Below are 22,149 nucleotides of genomic sequence, written 5' to 3'. Positions count from 1 at the left end.
TTTTAGGGAGACAGACAAAAGTAAGGTAGCGAAAACATGTTGCTTTTCCTTAAATTAACCCTTTGACATACTTCAGCAGTGTCTGCTACATGGTAAAGCATGAAGACTATGCAGAGGCTTTTAGTGGCATTCACTCCTGTCATCCCTGCAAACTGATTTGCATGTGTCTAAGTCAGAAATATTACATAAGAAGACCTAATGAAAAGGATCCTGGATTCTAGTATTGCAGAAGCTTCTGGGTTTAAAATTCCCCAAGTATTTTTGTTAAAGGCTTTGACATAATCCCGTCTGGCTTTGCTGTGTGGAGAGTGGATCAAAGGTACAGACATATTAGCCTCCTCTGAATTTCAGGCCTCCTGGGGATTAGTTTCCTAGGGATGTCCTAAAAGTTTTCCTCTAATACAAACACAATATCAGAGGAGCTGTTCACATGGACTGAAAGTTTAAATTCTCAGTTTATACAAGCACAATTTAGAGAGTCAATTCTTTTGAGTGTAGTGTGCAGTACCTTAGGTTAAACATGTCTCTCTTGTTATCATTACCAAATGCACAGTACACTAAGCAAATTATCATGCTAGACAAAAAGGGTGTTTGAATTTCTTTAAGAGATAAAATGAAGATAAATCACATTCAAACATCTGTGCTGCCTCCATTTGTCCTTCAATGCACACCATAAAATGTTTCTATGAAATTTTGCCCAGGCTGCTGGTTGTACTGTACATATCAGTCATTACCATTGTTATGCACCAGTGGGGAAAGCAAACATACATAATATATGGTAAAAAATGCACAACAGATAGATGAAAATAATAGAAAAATTATCAGAAAATAATGCTATGTACTTTCACAGTGAGATTTCCGCTCCAAAGGTGTATTCTAATGATAATATAAAAACTGTGCAAGTGATTATGAGAAAATTTTTCCTGGCTTTTGTTTTTAATAACACAAGGAACTGTACAGACAATTCACAAGCTGCACAGTAGGTTTCTGAAGTTAGGGTAGCAATCTATTTTTCTGAGTGTTCTCTTGTTGAGTGTGGGGATTTTTCCCCCATAACTAATCAATTTACATTATTTTATATGGTTTACTGTTTATGACAGCTTTTTTCACAACCTACTGCACTTTTACGATTTTGTTATAAGAAAGTGTTAAAGAATCTCTTTCAGGTACATCAAGAGATACCTGACTCCTCCTTGAGCTGGGAGAGCTGATCCTGGGAGAGACTGAGTGCCTCTAAGGCTGCTGAAGCCCTTCTGCTCCTGCTGAACCTAGGAAACAAAGAGGGGGCTCCACATATCAGAGTTTTTCAAATCATCAGGGAGATGTGGCCCAGATGTGAGCATAATTTCTCCCCTTGATCATGTCACATAGACTTCATGATACTAGTTCTGTGAATAATTGCTTGACAGGAGAAATGAAGTTTTTACAGGCTATTAGGAAACTATCCTTGAAAACATTTTTCTTAGGGAAAAAGCTTTGATTATCACACAAGCTGTTAACACAACAAGGTAGAAGATGTTTCAGGCCTGAAAAGAAGGTGGTAAATCATTATAATATGCATTATATCATTATATTATGATATTATGATACCATTATAGATAAAACCTTTTGATAATTTAACTATAAAATAAACATAAGAGGCTATCATATGACATGCAGCGTGTACCCACTATTGATGTTGCAAAAGTGTATAAAATCAATGTAAACATGAAAAAAGACACCAGAAAAAAATTTTTTGGAAGTGATGAATGAAACTTGGGGTAATTTGAAATGAAAATCTATACTACACTGGTATTATTTCTGTAATTCATTTCAGTTTGGTGGTTTTTTGCAAAATGTTACTGTTTCCAATAAATACAAAGCTCTGATTTTTGGCTAGCTCTGTTCTCAGATTGGTCAACAAGACTTTTGTGATACTGTCCAGTGGGCACTCTTTGGCTAGAGATGCTGTTAAAAAAAACCTAATACTGGCATAAGATGAGAAAATTTTTCAGGAGGCAGGGGGCCATCAGCACTGGGCCAAGTGATGAATGGACTTTGGGAGAAAGAGGTTGGAAGAGCAGGGTCAGAAGGACAGCTGTGACCTTGTCATGTCCCTGAGATATCACCACCAGCACAGGGAGCTCAGGCAAGTGGCTGGTGAAACACATGGACCCTGTTGCAGTCTGCCCCTCCACAGTGAGAGGAGTGGGAACTGGGGATTAACTCTTCTTGGTAAAAGTTGCTTTTATTAATCTCTTCTTCCTCCTGAAGCAGATGGGAAGCCTGTTGTTGAATTTATTGAATACAAACACTTTGTCTAAAACATATCCTGGTAAGATTGTTCTGTATATTCCCTTTTCTGTGCCCCTGAAATGTTAGAGGGTCCCACCAAAGGCCAAGGTTTTGTCTTCTCAAGAAAGTGTAATTACCTAGGCTTTTTTTGAGGTGACATTTAGGAGACTTCTTCCATATCTTTCACTGCACAGTAAATGTGTCTGAGAGTCAGAAATGTCACCAGTTTTATTTGGTGAAATACAAAGGAGAAGAAAACACTTAGGTCTGTGGCAATATTGTCTCTGCATTCACTTTTTTTTAGCAGAGTATATTTGTGACTTCATTATTCAGTCCTTTGTTACAGTTTAAGATCATCTGAACTTTTCTAATTATTTTTTTCTGCTTAAAATGCTATTGTAATTTTTCTTCTTATAGTGACTAGAATCATAGATCTCATTGCAGGCTACTGTACAAATGATCTTCTTTGCCCCATCCTGTATTATTAAAACCTTTCTATCTTTCTAAAAATGATGCATTGAATCTATTTCTCCATGTATGTCTCCATATTTGTCATACAACTATTCTAACACAAGAATTTTCTTTAGTATTTGCAATTGTATTTAGTATTTGCAGTTTGCCACTTTTGCCTATTTCCCCAATATTTCTTATTTAGTTTAATTTCCTTATTAGGAATATTCCTGATTTTCAATATTGTTTTCTCAGAAATTAATATATTTTTCTAATACATTTGATGCTATTTTCGTTCTTCCTTCTTGAAGATCCATACCTTGTTTGGATTCATTGGTTTGATGAGAGCTCATATATACTGAAGTTAAAAACACACCTCTGAAGTACCAGAAATTTTTTATTCTTGCCAGTGCTGCTTAATATACTTTTGCTCTTCCATAATTGCCATTTGTAATTACCTAACCCTCAACTTACAGAAATTGTCAATTAACTTAATAATTTCACAGTTCAATTATTTTTAAATACAGTAGGTGGCCTATAAATCTGGTGGTCTATAATTAATTCACTCAGTGCAACATTTTCAATCCCATTCCATGTGGATTGCCAGCGGACCATAAATCAGAAGTAAATAGCAGAGCAGTGACTGTGTGTGTGGGTGAGGGCAGTGCATCAACTGCTGGATGTGGCAGGACTCATTACATACAGTTGTACCCAGCAAATAAATATATGACCTGGCTGCCAGGAAGAGCAAAGGTGGCCAGAAAGAAGAGCACATTATCCCTCTGTGATTCCCACTGCTGCCTTCCTAGTGTGTAAGCAAATATCTCTTGCAATCTACATCTCAGGCTTATAAAACAACATGAAAATTATTGTTATCAGAGAACTACCAGGTCTGTAGAATGCCACTAAGTTGCCCCGGCAAAAGGCTGGTACACAAGAGATTGCTGGCTGATACTGTTCAGGGATAACAAAGGGTTGATTAAGCAACAGTAATGAGTTACTAGGAGATGCAGGTGCAGAGGATGCTGAATGAACAGGTGCACAAACATGTACTCCCAACTCTTGATCCTAGGCCAGCAGTGAGTGCCTTGGTTCATCTCCCAGAGGACACTGCAGCACTTTGGAGACCAAACCAGCACCAGCCAGGGAGCTCGGCACACCCACTGAGGAACTAAGGACTAGCCAGACCCAAGGCCAGTCTGTCCTGGTTGCTGAATTTGACCATTCCTTTTCTGGCAGCCAAGCAGAAGTGGCATAGAAATTATGGCATGAGTCTTGTAGCACTATACGTGTTGCATGTACTGGAACAGTGCAGTGGACACAACTGCAGTGCAGGATGCTACTCACTGTTATTCAGACTGGGTTTTTCTTCCTTTAATCCAAGATATTTATGTTGTTGTGCTTGCTGCTGTATTATGGATCCTCCATCTGATACAGCAAGGTGTGTTTTGTGGCTCTCCTGGTGACGCTTGTAGGAAGTAATTCCACAGAGCCTCACTATATCTTTCCCAGCCATCACATATGGCTATAGAATAACCCAAACTGTTGTTGTGACCTAGCCAGTCAAAGAAGATAAATTTTGTGTCACTCTTCATTGGCACATAATTTTTTTCTGTGAGAACCTCAGCAAGAGAAAGGTATCAAGAGGTCAAATCACAAATTACAGAGCATCCTGCAAGCCTTAGGACACTGAGTGTACAAGCTGTGATCGATTGCCTCATTTCTCTGTTGTCTCTTGCTGTAACAGTGAAAGACAAAAAAGGCTGGGAAATTTCCACTGTTTTTTGATTGATACACATTTCTATATACATTAGAAATGTATATGTTATGTGATTTCATCTGTCACTAGAAAGTCAAGTAGGTGAGACCTTTTCAGTTAAAAATGTTAATATAGTGGTTTCTAGAAGTTTATCTGCCTCCTACAGTCTTCTCCAGAAACTTCATTCAACACCAAAACTCTTGAGCAGGTTCAAACCGATGTCTTTTTCCCCACTTTATTGCAGTCTAACCTTCCACACATTTATTTCCTTTCCTGAGCAAACACCTATATTTCTCCCCTAAAGATGTAGTGTCAGAAGACCAAGCAAGAGTCCTGGAAAACTGTCAAATTCAATTTATGTAAGAGTTGCATAATCTGTAGGTCTCAAGAAAATGAAGAGGATGTTTCCTATGAAGGGAAGGGGATAATATCAAAGACACTCAGGATTCACTTCTAACCCTAAAAGGGCCTAAGACAGATTTTTGCAGCTGTGAGACTGATATTCAAGCTGAAGTTTAGAAGCATATACTCCAAAAAAGCTGTTTTATGTAGCATGGCCTATTTTTGTGGCTTTCGGCACTGCTCTCTGTCTCCACAGATGTGCCCAGGACATGATAACTACAGAGAGAATATAACTATAGAACCACCCTGCTCTGGTTTCTCAACATAAAGGACCTAGTGACAGGGGATGTGCAATCTCTGCCAGCACCTGGTGGAGTAAGAAGACACAGGTGTCCATCCTGTGCTCTGGAGACAAATCAGAGCAGAAACCTGACAAGAAACCCAATTTCTCCAATGCTCTCCAGGTTGTTCAAGTGGGAAACATATGTTCTGGCTATTTGTTTTTCAGATATATTCCTTACTATACTGGTACATTTCTTTCCTTTTTTCAGTGTAGAGATGTCTGTAGACACAGACACATATATATATTCCTGTCTAAACACAGATGCATATTTATAGAGAATATACAGAAAACATGGATACATTGCTTTTTCAGAACTCCCTTGGATGTAACAGTAATGGTCTCAAATCTTTGTTGACAAATATGATACACCAGATCCATGGATTATATCTATAATGGCATACAATCCATCACTCTTTCTATTCATAAATCATGCTTTATATAAAACAAATACATATTTTAAAAAAGTGATCCTTTCATTATTTTCTTATTAATTAAGAAAGTTAATGTTACCTCGGCAACAAAACCCACCCCAATTCTTTTAAGTCTCATTATAAGGTGTTTAGGACATTGTCATAGCAGTTCAGGAAGACTTTCCTTCCTAAGTGTACCTAACTTTCAGGACATGGATTAAAGTTCATAATGCAGGGATTTTTGAGGACTGTTGTACCTGAAACATGTACAATGTTTCATTTTTGAGAGAAATCTCTTCCGTGCAGTTAACATGCTTTCTTGCTTTTATCAGAAACTAGATTAGATTGGCAACCGTGTTTTTCCATAGAAGCTGAACTATTAGAAAATCTTGTTTTTAAAGAAAATAATTTATACGAACTTAAAATGAATCCCTCTAAACTCTTCCCAAGTTTTGTTGTATGTAATGTTCTAACAAAAGGCGATCTCTAACCAATAATGATTGTAGCAAAATAGTGTAAGAAATTCATTTTTCCTTTACATAAGAAAATAATGTTTATTATTATTTTTCCACTTTACAAACCATTTCAAGAGGTTATGCTCAGATGAAAATCAGACATAGCATTGGTGTGAACAAACCCAACACACTCAACTGTATTCAACAGAGTTCTTTTTCAAACTTGCGTTTTGGAAAAATCACCTTGTAGATTTTGCAGATTCATGTTCAAAGGAATGTAGAAACCAAGCTAGTTTAGAAGGGGGAAGACAGGTAATCTACCTTTGCCTTTTGTGCTATATATTTATTTGTTTCTGCTCACAGTCGATTTTATATCAGTGCTTTCAATTAAAAATGTATTGACTTCTTTCTTTCTTCTTGAGAAAGGATATGTTCTTAGAAATCTTGATAGGACTTTCTTTTGCCATTAGGTCTGGTGTATTCCTGGGGTCACATGAGGGCTTTCTGGTTTGCCTGTAATTAATCCCTATTTGGCTGCTCACTAGCACTTCTCTTAGAGGAGTCTCACTCCGTTTCTATTTTGTATCTTCCTAATTTTTGATGTACAGACAGGCGGGACCCCAGCATTATTTTTGTGTTAGTTATAACACATGAAAGATGGTTATAACAGGTCAGATGTGTTATCCAGTGATCTGCTCCCATAAAAGGCCACTTTCAGACTTTTCACAGATGAGTTTAAAGATTTATATTCACATGTGATGGATGCATGCAAAAAAACTTCTTTACAGAAGTTAAACCAAGGGAGGGAATAACTGGTTGCTGTCCTGCACACTCAGAGTTAATGTCCTCCAAGTTGTTTTAAATCACCTTGAGCCATCTTGACGCCCACAGACACAGATCCTGAAGTATTTCAGTATCTTACCCAATGCTGAATATTCTTTAAGAATATGGATTAAGTGGAGAATGGTTGGAGTGGGAGCCCCATCTGATATTAATGCACTGACATAAACGCAGAAGTGCGTGCTGTTATAACAGGGGGGTGAGCATCCTCTGCCTCCCAGGACACGTTTCCATGAAAGCATATGCAGGGATAAACTCAGAGTGACATGTGCTTGACTTTCCTCGATGCCCTGGGTGGCTGGGGATGGAGCCATCATGCATCCAGTGCACATCAGGCTTGGGTCACCCTTTTGCCCCAGTGAGCAGTGAAGGAGAGCTCAGCCATGGCCTTTTGTGGGCAGTTCAAATTGTGGCTCTCTCTGCCGGAAGCCCCAGACACCTAGTCCTAATTTGGGAGTGAACTAGCACCCTGTAATCTGTTTTTTCTTTTTTTTTTCTTTCTGTCCCTGTCTGTTATGTCAAGATCCTACTTCCAGAAGCCAAACTGTTCCCAAAACACCTGCAATATGACCCAAAAGTTAACTGTCCCCTGAATGAGAACCAGAAGACTCCTCCATAAACCAATTTAGTTTCTGGGAGCAGGCATCCAGAAAAACATCCACCCTTCCTCCTAGATATCACATACAAGTATATTTATCCTCCCAGACAGAGATACCCAGTTAATCTGCTCATCCATGCAGATAATAATGAAGCACTAAAAGAGACAGATACTCACAATAAATAAGGGTCCAGATCCTCCTTGTATATAATCTGGGCTCATTCTTTTGAGATCAAGGTGGTGACAAATTTTTGTGCTGAGAGACTGGTCTGTAAGGACATGCAGCAATATATTTCCTGTGCGATTATGGTCAGAGAATTGCACATATATGTTATCAGTATTTTCCCATTTGGACTTGACTGGATTTATTATAATAAAATATCTCTTGGGCAGTGTAAGAAAGGGAAGCAGTAGTAGCGTGCATCTATTAAGCAACCATATTCTATTATTGTTGTAATATTGTCTGACTATTGTCTGCTATGAATGTGTTCACAACCTTTTTTACTTGTTTGAAGTAGTTACTTTTATCAAAAGGTTTTATATTGGCTCTGAAAATATATTTTTTGTGCATGTGCTTTCCCTAAGTAGTGAGATCTCCATTAAATACAACATGAAAATTGTATTTTTGAGTGGCATACAAGCCATTTTCATTGGGAAGAGACATTACCTTCTAATGACATGCCACAACCTGATTCATCATTTGCTTTTGTAGTTTCAGCAACAAAAGACTTTTCTGAATAGTTTTTTCCTTTTTTTTTTTTTTTTTTTTAATGAGGGTTTCCTCCCTTTTTATATTTTCTCTGGTTAAGTATGATTTCCTAAATTATGCCTTGCAGGTGCATAATTTTCAGAATACCTTCTTAGTATTTTGAGTTCAGCTCTGCCTTGTTTTTTTCAGGTTTTGATTTCCTCTTATTATTGTTACTGCTAGTATTATTACTGAAAATGTGTGGGATGTTCAACACTTGGGAATGAAAAAGGTTAAATATCTGACAACCTGAAGACCAGATTTTCCTGGCTTTTTCTTTAAACTGGTGTATTTTTTATCCCTCTTGGGGTAATGTGTTTTCAAAGTGAATGTAATATTTTACTGGTATATTTTACACGATGTTCCATAGGTGAACATCATCCATCGTGCTCCGGGCCAGCTGGATGCTGCTCAGCTGTGAAGGGAAGCTGTGTACTCGTGGTGAGCACAGCCCTTGGCCTAAGCTGGTCACCAAACAGCTGAGAGGTGGGACATGGGCTGGTGCACAGCCTTGGGTGTCTGTGTGGATGTGGGCTAAGGCTCAGTGCACAAAGCTGTGCTCACCTCACACTGCCCCTGGCTACACAAATGTACCCGCAGTCAGGCTCTCCCTAGCCTGGGCAAAATAGGCTCAGTTCTGCTTAAATTAAAACTTTGTTTTGGCAACTGATTTTGGAAGGCAGAGCCCCCAAGATAAATTAAGTTGAAAGGCTGGGTCCCTCTTGGCTTCTGGAGTGACCTGGAGGGATGTATGAGGCAGGAGACTTCACTGCAGAGGGCCCAGGTCTCCACATCATGCCTTGCACTACTGTTGGTGCAGGCTTGTGAGGCAGAAGAGGAAAATGAGCTACTCTGCTTCTGAGTTGTCCTGTCCCAGCTTCTCCCTGCAATTTAAGTATGATTCATTGAATATATGAATGAGAACCAGTCATCTGGAGTTTTTATGCTTTCTGTGTTTGTCAAATTATGTCAAAGACTGTTGGATTCCCAGCAAGGTGAATGCCTTAAGGCCGTAAGCCTTATTTACAGAGGAAAAGCAGTGTCTTAAAGCACCGAAAAACACTCTGATCTTTGGGGTGTTTTTTAAGGTAACTACAGACTAAGCAGGTGGACTTCATTTCAACTGTTTTAACAGATTTCTACAATGAACACCATGCTAATTATACAGTAGTTATCCAGCATTAATGAAGTTATACAGACAATGAGATTTGGAACATTAACTTTTAATCTTGTTTTCTGTAATGATTTTTCTTCCCTAATGGAAACACATGCTTACCTATGCAGAATTTTTTGACCATTATTTTATAATTAAACTATGAATTCCACTTGTTGTAACTCCAGCCTGGGCAGGCATTAATATACCTGGAATGAGTGGATGTATTCTTAAAGCTCTTTTAAATTTCTAACCTTGAATAATTTGTCTCTGATGCTTTTCTTAATTATAATCTATTCCGAATAAAAGACAATGAATTTTTCCCTTTGAGCAAAGCCAGAATAAATTCTAATGTATCTGCTCTATATAAAGATTTCTTTTTCATTCTGCCAAAAGTGAATACTGCATCCTAAACTACTTCATAGTTCATTAGTGTACAATTAGGCCCATATCTACTGCTATGTGCTGCCTGCTTTGGGCCATTCTGGTGATGCAGAGTAGCTGTAAAGTCGATTTAACAGCCTGGTTAATCCAGGTTTACAGCTGTTTTTTGTGGCTGTTGAGGAGTGTTGTGTCTGGGGTGTGCTGGTAAATCTGGCCTGTCGAAAAAGAAAAAAGTTGCATTATTATTTTATCACTTCTCAAACTGTCTCTGTCATAAAGCACCCTTTGCAAGTTTTGATTTGATAAGACCTTGTTCTCCATTTCATTGAATAGCTTTAACACCTTTTCTAATTAAAACAGGAAGAAAAGGAAAAAAAAATCATAAAACTAGAGTTTAAATAAGGAAGATATTAGAGAAATATATTTAGTATAGAGCATAGATTAGGAAGTTTCCCCAATTAAGGCAGAAAGATTATATATGACAGTGACTATATTATAACATGGAAAAAGAAAGACACCACCCTCCATACTCCCAGGTTTCCTCAGCAGCAATCTCCTTGCTGGAAAATCACAGAAAGCCTGTACTTCATTCACCCTGGCAGCCTCAGCCCCCAGGGACTAACTCACTAGATGGTGCAGATCTCTGGAGGTCACCAGATGGTCACTATAGACCAGTCACCTTCCCAGACATGGCTTGTCATACCTCTTCTGCCAGAAAGAGGTGTCACCATGGCTCCCGTAAGGGATCATGACTTTTCATGCAAAGTTCCCTTCTTTGTCTGTTGTGAACCCTTAAGAAGAGCCACGTTAGGATCAAGTGAAAGAGGATTTCAGTGGCTGTCTCTATTCTTTCAGGAAATCCCAATGTGCTGGTATCAAAGATATGAATGTGAGAAGCTTTCCCTCTTCCATGACAACATCAGGCAGGACAGTGCTGCACAACACAGTTTGAAAGACAATCACAAGCAAACTTCTACTGAAATCAACGAAGTTTTGTCCTTTCATGTTTTCCCTTTAATTCTTTATCCTTCTGTGCTTGATCAGGGCTTTTCCATGCTGTGTTCCTTGCACTTCTTGCCATACCATTTACGGAACTTATTCTCCCTGTCACTCTTTTGTTGATTCTTCTGTTAGCAGTCAAATACGTCTGAGCAAAATATAAGTATACAAACTTAAATCCTAACCTGATTCAGAGTAAGCAATGAAGAATTTAAGAGCTTTTGCACAATTAAATTACTTAAAATTAAAGGGAACTGTCAATATCAGCACATCTACCTCAGCTTGACTTTGTTATCACTATGCCTTAGCTTCTTTAATGCTTATTTGTATGTGGTTCTTGGTTTCCCTTCCATTCCCATTTCTGAGTTCAGCTGAAACTCTGGGGATTTGTCAGAGTAAATCAGCATCAATGCAGAACTCTGGTGCATGAGGGAGATGCAGTTCAAACAAAAAGCTTGGCTCATTGGGGAGAATAAGGAAGAGTATTTTCTGGTTGCAAGTGCTATCAGGCACAGTGTTGGTCTAACTGGAAGCAGAAATTAATGTAAACGTAAAGTATTTAATTTATATTATCATGATCGTAAAATTTCATAAAAATTGATCTTTCCCTGGAGATATATTGATTTGCAGTGCCTCTGGTTTCCCAACAGAAAATCTTTCCCTAACAGTTGTTATCATCAGCCATTTTCATGCCTTTTATAAAGAACAAACATCTCTAAAACAAAAAAGTCTTTTATTTCCCATCAAGTTAAAATAGTGAGCTAAACCATGAAAATATTCAATGTTTTCTCTCTCCTACTATCCCTTTTTGTCCAAGCTTACATAGTGATGGTGTGAACTGGGATAAAACCTACGGAATTCCATGCTTTACTAATGCATGCCAGTTCTAGTGGAAAGGACACTTCAGTGGGTTATCTTAAGTGATGGAGTGCTGTAAAGTCAGATTAGACTGAAATAAGGCTCCCCTGCTGTTTCTCAGTGTGCAAACAGATGGAGAGGAAGAGAACCACTGCCTGTGGAAGTGATCTGTCTCCACACACCAGCGGCAAACAGCAGTGAGGACGGCAGGCACTGAGGAAAGAGGAGCTTTGTTCCCAGCAGACCAGACCAGAGCTGATGTATGGGGGGGGATGAAGCACTGCCCACCTGAGCACCTTCCACACTGCCACTGGCACCGGCCACTTGCATTTCCGGCTCTTTCTGACTCCATCACAGCCAGGGACCATGAATGGATATGGAAAGTAGAGGGAAAAAGGAAGCAAAATATCCCCATTAGTGTTTACATTATAAAAACCTAAAATATTTTTGTGCCTACCACCTTTTCCAGAGCTGATGGGCTGAAGGGCCAAGCAAAGCATCCTGTAGGGAAGTCTGAAATGCATCCACACTGGAAGTGCTGGTATTATGGCTGCCAAGGAGGTGATTTGGCAGCACCTCATGCTTTTATTCCTCAGCTGCCTTTTGAGATTCACCAGCTGCAGTACTATTATCATGTAGTTCTTCTACAGGCCAATAAAAATCATAACCATTTTCATTTCCAGAAATTACACTTCAATCAGTGTTGCTTCCAATGCCTTTTAACCTTGCCTACCCATTTTCTTTTGGTAGCAAAGGGACCATTATCTCTCTCTGTACCTCTACCAAATGTATAACTACCTCTACAATTTTCTCTATCCTATATTTTTTTCCAGTTTCTTTTTTTTTTTTTTTCTTTTGATTAGGTACTATCAAAATCTTCTCTGGACTCATGTGTAAGTTCCATTGACAGCCACACATTTGGTCCAAAACAAGTTGTTCTCTAAATTCAGTTTGAAATAAATAGCCACACATTTTTCCTCACACTAAGGAACCATTTCTCTAGTAGCTCTTAAGGGTGGCTAGTTCTTATCCTGCATTGTAATGCAAAGGATACATTCCTGGTGAAAAATTTTGTAAAAGAAAAGGAATTCAAAGAATGCTTTTACACTATGTAACAAATATTTGCTTCTTACATCTAACTGTCCTGTCCTGTTACAGACAAATCAGTCATTTACTGAAAAGCAGAGGAATTCTCTCTGTGACCACTCCAAGCTCAGACACATACATTTGCCCATCAGAAAACCCTACCTTCTTTCCCTTTTTTCCTGAATTCTATGCAAAACACTATGGACAAAAGAAAAGCATCTAGACACCTAGCTGGAGAGCCTAGGTCCTTTTTCATCTCCATTTTAATTTTTGAAGTGTTTCTTTAGATCTGATTTCAAACAGATCTGGTGGAGAAAGATGTGACTATATCTGTCATACTAGCAAATAAATAGTCTCCCCAAAAAGACTGCAAGAAGGATGTTATATTCTCAATAGTACTTTTAACAATGGGACAGGTTTGATGCTTAGTCTCAAAAGAAGCCCAGTGCTTAGCCACACCTTTCCATCTGGATGGAAAATGTGGTCAACCCTGACAACATTATATTGTTGGTCATTAAATGTGTGCAAATGTTCCAGTAACACTGTCAACACAGTGGAGTGCAGATGCCCACTTGCAGGCATCGTACTGTCTGTCTGTCCTGACTAGGACAATTTGAGGGGTGGTGTAGCTGTATGTGCTTGGCATGGCAGTTCAGACATCTGAAACCTCCTCCCTGTGCTTTCTCATATTATTTTCTAGACTTTCTTCCAGGAGGAATAGAGGTGTCTCTTCTCCCTTCCTTCCTTCCTTCCTTCCTTCCTTCCTTCCTTCCTTCCTTCCTTCCTTCCTTCCTTCCTTCCTTCCTTCCTTCCTTCCTTCCTTCCTTCCTTCCTTCCTTCCTTCCTTCCTTCCTTCCTTCCTTCCTTCCTTCCTTCCTTCCTTCCTTCCTTCCTTCCTTCCTTCCTTCCTTCCTTCCTTCCTTCCTTCCTTCCTTCCTTCCTTCCTTCCTTCCTTCCTTCCTTCCTTCCTTCCTTCCTTCCTTCCTTCCTTCCTTCCTTCCTTCCTTCCTTCCTTCCTTCCTTCCTTCCTTCCTTCCTTCCTTCCTTCCTTCCTTCCTTCCTTCCTTCCTTCCTTCCTTCCTTCCTTCCTTCCTTCCTTCCTTCCTTCCTTCCTTCCTTCCTTCCTTCCTTCCTTCCTTCCTTCCTTCCTTCCTTCCTTCCTTCCTTCCTTCCTTCCTTCCTTCCTTCCTTCCTTCCTTCCTTCCTTCCTTCCTTCCTTCCTTCCTTCCTTCCTTCCTTCCTTCCTCTCCAGCTACCATCTCTTACATAATATTTCTTACATCTTACCCACTCTGTATTTTCCTTCAAAGCTTATTGAGCAAGTTGAGACCCAGCCCAGTGTCTGGAGAGTGGGACAGCCTCGCCCCAGTGATGCTGGCAGTCAGACTGTTTTTTTCTTACAGAAGCAGTATAAACCATTTTCTTTACTCCAGGCAATTATTCAAAAGAAGTGATGACAGGCCAGGAAAAATGTTTCTATGTCAGGAAGGTAAACATTACATGCTTCCCAGGCAGCTCCCTCTGCCTTCCCCCTTGGCACATGCCAAGGCTGTGTCATGGCCTGTTAAAACACGACTCATCTTTAAAGTTTTTTGCCCTTCATTTTGTTGCACACTGCAGTCGTTTCATAGGCTGGTGTGTGCTTGCTGTGTTTCCAAAAGACAGAAATAATCAAGGGCTTGCCTCTATCATGTGGCAGTAGATGCAGAGAGAGTTGTGTTGATTTTTTGCAGCTCTGGTAGCAGTTTTGTTGATTCCCAAGGGAAAGGGAAGAGAATGCCCTGCAGAGAGAAGGATGGCCTCTTGAGTTGTTTAAGGGTTGACAATCAAAGGTGTTTGGAAATATTAAAAAAAGTTACATGTTAATCTAAAAGAAGGAAGTTTCCACAGTATTGTTTTGTCTCTGACGTGCTTCATCTTGCTCTTTAAGCTTAGTGAAGGATAAGATTTCCCAAAGTCATGATGACCAACAATGAGACATTAAAAAAAGGCTTGCTTTCTTTCTTACCCAATTGCAAAAGTTAATTGCATGGAGTATGAGAGACTCTAAAACCTCTGGATTCCATCATAGGAAGTACCAAGGACTGTACTTGGTAGGAGGTAGGAGGATTGGATTGACTTGTACATGGTAGGAGGATTGGATTGACCAAAAATCACATTGCAGTCAACAAGTGTGTGCTTGGTGGCATTGGGATCATGCTTTGTTCCAACACAGCATGACAAGTTCTGGAGAAGGATGAAAGGCACTAATTAATTTCTAGGGGGTTCTCATAGTTTGTTTTGCTGCATTCCAGAATTTTCCATAGCCATAGAGAACATTACAGTTTCTCCCAGCTAATTTATAAGGGGTATAACTGGAAATTCAGGGTAAATGGAAGTTTTCAGAAAGGAATTTCTAAATCCTAAAAGCATTAAATTTCCACCTTAAAGTTTACATAGGCATGGTGTTTTTCAACCTTTTTAACTATTCTTTGTATTATTAAGAAAAATGGTGTTGGACAATTTTGGCATTTGCACCCTTTTAATGTCTCATTTGGCATCATTCTCCCCCACAGCATCATCCTAGCAAATCTCTATATGTTAATAACTACTAACCCCCAGCCACATTTGTCATTCCATTCTAATTTCCTTTGTAATTATGGTTATCTTATGATATTAAGAAGCAGAAATATGTATTCAGATTTCAGTGTGGAATCATAACAATCAGATTCTGCATTTACCTCCCAGATAACATCTATAGCTTGAAGCAAAGTCCCTGTCTGTGTGCCATCACCATGACCACTTACACCTTGCTTGGAGCCTGGCCCAAGGCCTGCTGACGTAAGTAGAAGTCTTTCTAATTATCCTGTTGATGACCTGTGGCATGATTCAGGAATTAGCAGCAGGACATGCTACAGCCCCATGGCTATTAAATCTTACCTCATGCAATTTTGTGTGCTCAGAGCTTTGCCTTGTGTAGGGCTGCCATTTTACTTTGCAGAAGTTGTTTCTCAGTGGAGATTGGCAGATACTCTGAAGCCCTGAGCAAAAAAATCTTTCTTGCCTGTTGTTCTCCTTGTTCATACACTCTGCTAAAGCTCTCCTGGCATTGGTACCATCCAGAGATGTTCCTTTTCTTGAGATGCAGATTTTAATTCCTATTACCCATTTCCAGATAATATGATTAATTAATTTGAATTTTCGCTTTGGCAAATCTAATGGTGGGATTTTTAATTTTATTTTTTCTTATTTACATTTTCTGCTGTTTTTAGTATTGCTTGGGGAAAACTTCACTTTGTCCTCACAGGAGTCCAGGCAAGTAAGAATAGCTTTTGTAATTCCTATTAATGAATTTTAACATCATGCATCCTGTAAGGGAGTAATGAAAGGAAAACATATGACATATGTTTCCTTTCCTAACTTTAATCTAGACAGAGTAAAGAGACAATTGTGTCATAGGCAATATTTAAAACTGAAAAATATCTTGAATGATCTGGAAAACTTCCAGGCTAAACCGAATTAGCTAGACACCACTTTAGCAGAAGAAGGTTATATTATCTATTATCTTAAAGAAGGGAGAAAAAAATCATGTAAATGGGAAAGAACAAAATTATTACCAGAGATAATGAAATAAAATACTAAAATCTTCTTTGTCATGGTTGAATTTTTGGAATCATTTATGCTATTAAAATGTGCAGCATTTGGTAGAGTCCATAAAAAAGGCAGTCTTCAGTGTTGTAGGATTTTTTCCTCTACAGGCCACAGAGTTTTCCACAGGCACAGTGATTCCAACTTGCTCAGTTGTGCAAGAACAGTAAGTGTAGTGGTCATCAATACAGGCACAGTGATTCCAACTTGCTCAGTTGTGCAAGAACAGTAAGTGTAGTGGTCATCAATACAGTTCTTACCTGAACAGTGTGTCACCTTCTGCAGTCTGGAAAACACAAAAATGTTAAGACAGGGCCCAGGGACAGCAGGTGAAGACTTCTATTGTTCCTATAAGATTTCAGATAGCATCATTATACATGGTTTGCTTGTTGTCTTTTAGTAATTTATAAATTGTGAGTACATACATTTATTTTTGCACACATTTACAGATATGTGTAAGGTAACATTAGTCCTTACGATAGCTGTCTGTGGGACAGAACTGCTGTGTGACCTGGTAATGTCACTTTCTCTCATGCAAAACATTTGAAGAGCAAGGTCTTCCATTATCTTTCTGTTTCATGTGTATTGATCACCTTCCTACCAGTGCAGGCAAAGGACAGCTGAAAGGACAGAAGGGGAAAACACTGCCTTTGATTTTGAGATTGTTTGTTTGATGGAGCAATAATATGGGGAGCCAGATTTTGTCCATCAAGCTCAGTTAAAGTCTTACATAAAGCCTCAGTGTCAGTGAGAATCATTTCATTGATGCAGCTGAAGCCTGAATCAGAAGGAGTGGGTGTGCACACCATTTTTACATAACTGTCTAATTTTGTTCCCAGGTTCTGTACATAAATGGAAATGACTGACCTATCCTACAGCTATGGGAGTCTGCAGCTGAACCAGGTGCACAGCTACATGGAGTAAATGTTGCCTTTTTCCCAGGGCAAGGGACTCTGTTCACACTAGGTATGAAAAAATGGAGCAGGGAAGATGGTGAGAGCAGAGACCAACAGAAACGCTACCTAAGGATTTAAACATGTTTAAAAGTTTGAGGTTTCTGACATGAGAAGAATACAAAGTATCAAAGCTTACTCATTTGACGAATCTACATAAATAATTTCAACAATATTTATTTTGTAAATTTTGAGGCAGAATTTCAAATGACAGCTCCCAATCTAACACCTGCAGTTATAATCACTTGTATATGCAGGTATCTGATTGCATCTGTAAATCAAATAGTTAGATGTTCAAGTAACCTCAGCTGTGCCTGAAAAATTGCAGATGAAAAAATGCAGTTCTTGCTGAGGTCATGCTGTGTGTTGGGCTATGCATTTCTCTTAGATGCCTCTAGTGAGGAAAAAAACTGCTGAATGATATAGAAACTTATAAATTCTTTCTTCCAGGACAAAGTAGCATGAATTAAAAAAAAAAAGGCTACACATAACAAAAAAGAACATATCTTTTAATATTTCTTAGCAAATCTTTGTCATATCTAGTAGTTGTGAGTTTCAGAGTGAGAGTATGCAGAAACTCTATGTAGAAGGTATCATAACCTTTAGATTTTTGTATTAATTTTCATAATTATATTTTTCCTACATATCTTCATCTGATTTGCAACCTAGTAAAACATAATTTTCACTATCAAAGTTTAGACTTTGTTGAAGTACTATTAACTTATATACAGTGTTCTGGAGAATATACTGAAATTTCAGTTTAGATTGTTTGGGGATTGTGTTCATTGCTTGGAAGGAACCTTAAAGATCAGATAATTCCAAAACTGAATTGTTCTTAAAATACCTTTTCATATCTTACCTTATTTTTTTAATTCGCCTTTTTCCCCCAAAAAGTGAAATTCTATTTTTCTGTTTCTTTGTTTTAAAGTAAAGGCACTGGGATTTGGTTTCCTTTGCGATGCAGGCATTTCCCTTATATTTCACCTTGTGCTTGAATGGATTTCAAAACATAGGATGTTCTTCAATACAAAGAAGCTATGACTGTCAAAGTTGAAAACAAGGTTTAAGGTAAACTATTTGATGGGAAAATTTCCACTTTAAATGCAATTATCAGCAATTAAATTCATGAGTGTTTTCATGGCAAATTGATAACTTGAGTCACACGTGATTAAGCTGCACTATTCACAAGGAACTCATCAGAAATAAAAAATGTTACAACAATATGAACTTTGTGTAGGTGATTCAGAGCCAAAGTGGTAAGATACAAATTTTATGCTAATATTATAATTTCACCAGTCATTTCTGACTGATATGTAAGGATAGCCTCTGACTCGTATGTAAGGATATTTTCCTATGGAGTGCTAGGATAAAGGAGTTTATATAATTGATATTCCTTCACTTAAGCAAACTACTGCAGAATTACTGACCTGCATGCCTTGTTTAAACGTCACAACAAATGATTTTTATCCATACATTGGAAAGATCTTGCTGTCAAGATACTCCAGGCTTTGCACTCTGATGGAGATCTGTAATTACAGAAACCTTTCAGCTTTTTAATGGTGATGCATTCTTTGTTTATTTTTCATACCTTTTATCTACAACAGATGCTATAAAACTGTCATCTGCAGATCATTAGGAAACATATGGCAAAATGTGATTAATTTTGTCAGGAGCAATTGTGGCTAGTGACATTTTGGCTAAGAGGACAAAAAATAAGCATTAGCACCAACTGCTCCAGCATGCTGGAGAGCAACAGCAGTAATTTCACAGTGTTATGGGATTCTGTGTGACTGCATTGTATAATGTATCATCCCCCATCTTCTCTTTCCAAGATCACTGTACATCTGTAAAGTAAATACACGGGAGAATATTGCCAATCCATATGCTGTGGGAACTGTATAATTATGTAACATTACTGAAAGTTTGAATTAGAAATGAAAGTATTATTTCTCAATTACATATTCTTAGCTGTAGCATGTTGTTTTGTTTTGTTTTTTTTCTTTTCACCAGGTGTATTTTCGTATTTTGGCATAAGGCAAAATAAAAGGAACCATTTCTTTAAAGTATTTGCCTTGTATTTAAATACTTGTGAAAAAAACAGTATAGTGGAGAGTAGCAGATGCAATGGCAAGTTATCTTAGCCAATGCAGTTTGGAAGAGGGAACTATACAAGGGTATTTCATAGATATGCTCTTTAGTCATTTTGGCGGAAGTTCACCTTGAAAGTGTGAACTAAGCACATGCAATGGAATACTGCATTAACAAACCTACAGACAACTTGAAACAGTAACTCTGCAAGCCATAACCAGCTCCATCCATTCACTGGGCTGTTAAGCTTCAGACATAAAGATGAACATCTGAATGTCATAATTATACCCTCAGTGATTATTTTACCAGGGAAATCCAGCTACTTTAGATGGCCAATAAGTTTCTATGTTTTCTATGTGCTATATGCCAACAGCAATCTCTCCATGCTGATAACTTCTGCAATATTGTAAATTATTTGGCATTGCCAAAATACAGATGAATGAAACCATTATAAAGTTAGTGGTAAGAGAGAAAGAACTGCTGGATCTGCTTAGCTGGTGCATATTCCATACATGATAAAATTTCACCTTGTTACTTTGTTGTTCGTTGCAGCCAGTCTGTGCTGGACTAAAGTTATGTTGCTCGTTATGGGGAAAAAATGAAACAATAGCAACAAATAAGGATTCTGACAGACAGGACAGGTAGTACCAGAATGAAGTTGGATGGCCAAAGGTGGTCTCATCTCATCCAGGCACCCATTCCCTGCAGTGTCATCTGCCAGGGACAGAGCAATTCCTAAAACATTGCAGTGCTTAGCTGGTCATGTTAAGAGAGGATGAGATCACAGGCAAAAAGGCCACTGGGAAAAGCAAACTCTTTGGTAGATTTCTTCATGTAACTTTCCCACATATCAGCTGTGATGTTGCTGAATGGCAGTTGTGTGTTTTTCTTTCAAAGGTGACCTGCTAGTGTCATGCAAGAAACAACAGTGTTTTCAAAGTCTGGTATCTGTGGGACAAGGTATTGATTCTTGACAGCAACACCTTTAGAACCACCCCCCAGCCAGTTCTCTGGATCTACCAGACAATTCTTAACCCATTTAAAGATGCCTTATTGTTACTGCACCTAATAGCACATATTATGAATTCCCTAATGTTGAACACCTTATTATAATGTACATCATATACCTAGACTTCCACAGGGTCTGCAACCACATAAACTTGCTTTAGGCACCTGTATTCACAGCTGCAGGTGTCTTTACCATGTGTGTGGAACAGAAGATGAGGCCAGACTGATATCACACAGCATTGTGACATTTTATGTCTCATAAACTTCAGGTAAATGTTGTGAAAATTATCTATATATGTCTATATGTGTGTGCATGTGGAATAAGTCCCTGCCTTGTTTTCCAGGCAGAGCATTAAAGTTGTCTAAGTATGTCCATGTACATTGCTATGTCATGCAATTGTTTAGTAGCCAAAGAACTTCGGTCAAGAAGTTTTAGTGTTCCAGGTAACTATAAAGAAAATTTTAATGCTATCCCCCTCCCTCAACCCTTTTTTTCCTGTGCAAGATTATCTTGCAAATTTGTTGACTGTAGTGCTTGAATCTTTATGGCAATTGCAGTGTTACTCAATTATGGGTAACAGCATAATGCAGCAATTTTGATTTAACTGTACTTCAGTAATGATGATGTCTACTACTAAAAGCTACATTCTGAAAACCCAGCAAATTAATAACAGTTTTTATGCATACATGGAAGATTCTTACAGTTTCTTTTTCACCTTTTCAGTGGAGTTTTTGAATAGTTAATACCTACCTACTTCTTCAAACACTGTAGAAGCTGGATTTCATATTAAGAGCCATTTCCAAGCACGTGTGGCACTTCTGATCCTGGTGTAAAGGTCGGGACTAACTAAGATATTGATATTGTCTTTAAAAAAGAACCCAAAAAACCATGTCGGTGGAGAATATTCATTTTGAAATTTATATGACTTCCTGCCCTTACTTGATTTACAGCTAAATTTTTTTTCTGTCTGCTTAAAAAGATCAGGTGTTTTGCCTGTTCCCAGGATGAAGTAGAATCCTAACCTTTCAAAGCCGACAGTGTTGTACTTCCTCACGTTAAATGCTCTGTCTCTTTATGGGGGCACTTCACAAACAGAACAGGACTCTCCATTTATTTTTTCCCCTGAAAGGGTAAAATGCTCTGGATTGATACAAATACTAAAGGTCACATGTGGCTCCTGTAATTCAGGACACACTAGTTTAGGTCCCTCTCCTGCCTAAGGGGCCTGAACTCTTGTCTTGGTACCGTGCCCGCTTACCAAGGCTCTGGCTGTTGCCATGCAAGTTTCCCTTATTCCTTGCCCTCAAAGCTCTTCCCACCTGCATGCAGTAACAATTCATGAGGCCAGGGAGGGGCTGAGCAGGACTCAAGCTTGGGAGTTAAGGCACAGTGCCAAGATGCACAGTGCCAGATCCCACACTCTGCACCTGTGGGCTGGTTATTTTATTGATTATTTACCCAAAGCAGAGCTGGTTCAATCAGAAAAAACTGAGCCAGACTGTTTGTGTGAACACACTCATATGAGTGAGACTAGCGTGTATTTTGGGAAAAAGACATGAGTATTATGTGTTTAAGTCTTGATGTGATAATGCGAGGTTTAAATATCTGTTGTCTTTGAAAGACAGATGAGATGAAAGGCATCTGGAAGATACTAAAAAATCTTGCCAAGGAAATAATACCATTTTATGCTGCTGAAATTACTGGACATTCACCTTGACTGCAGACTTCTCCAAAAATTATTTGTTGATGCCAAAATCCACATGGTTATTTTTA

The 22,149-nt window shown here is 38.6% G+C and overlaps 1 long non-coding RNA gene across 1 annotated transcript in view; it reads left to right on the top strand.

Moving 5' to 3' along the window:
* LOC135298217 (uncharacterized) overlaps window positions 1-22,149 on the top strand; it is a 152,644-nt gene that overhangs the window by 100,747 nt on the left and 29,748 nt on the right. Inside the window, exons 4-5 of the long non-coding RNA XR_010360229.1 lie at window positions 15,427-15,519; window positions 17,166-17,292. This is a non-coding gene — a long non-coding RNA (uncharacterized LOC135298217). The remainder of the gene's footprint in view (window positions 1-15,426; window positions 15,520-17,165; window positions 17,293-22,149) is intronic.

The sequence above is a fragment of the Passer domesticus genome, chromosome 3, assembly GCF_036417665.1.
Source record: "Passer domesticus isolate bPasDom1 chromosome 3, bPasDom1.hap1, whole genome shotgun sequence".
Classification (NCBI taxonomy): domain Eukaryota; kingdom Metazoa; phylum Chordata; class Aves; order Passeriformes; family Passeridae; genus Passer; species Passer domesticus.
Note: the sequence above shows the minus strand (reverse complement) of the source record. Positions and strands in the feature narration are given on the sequence as shown.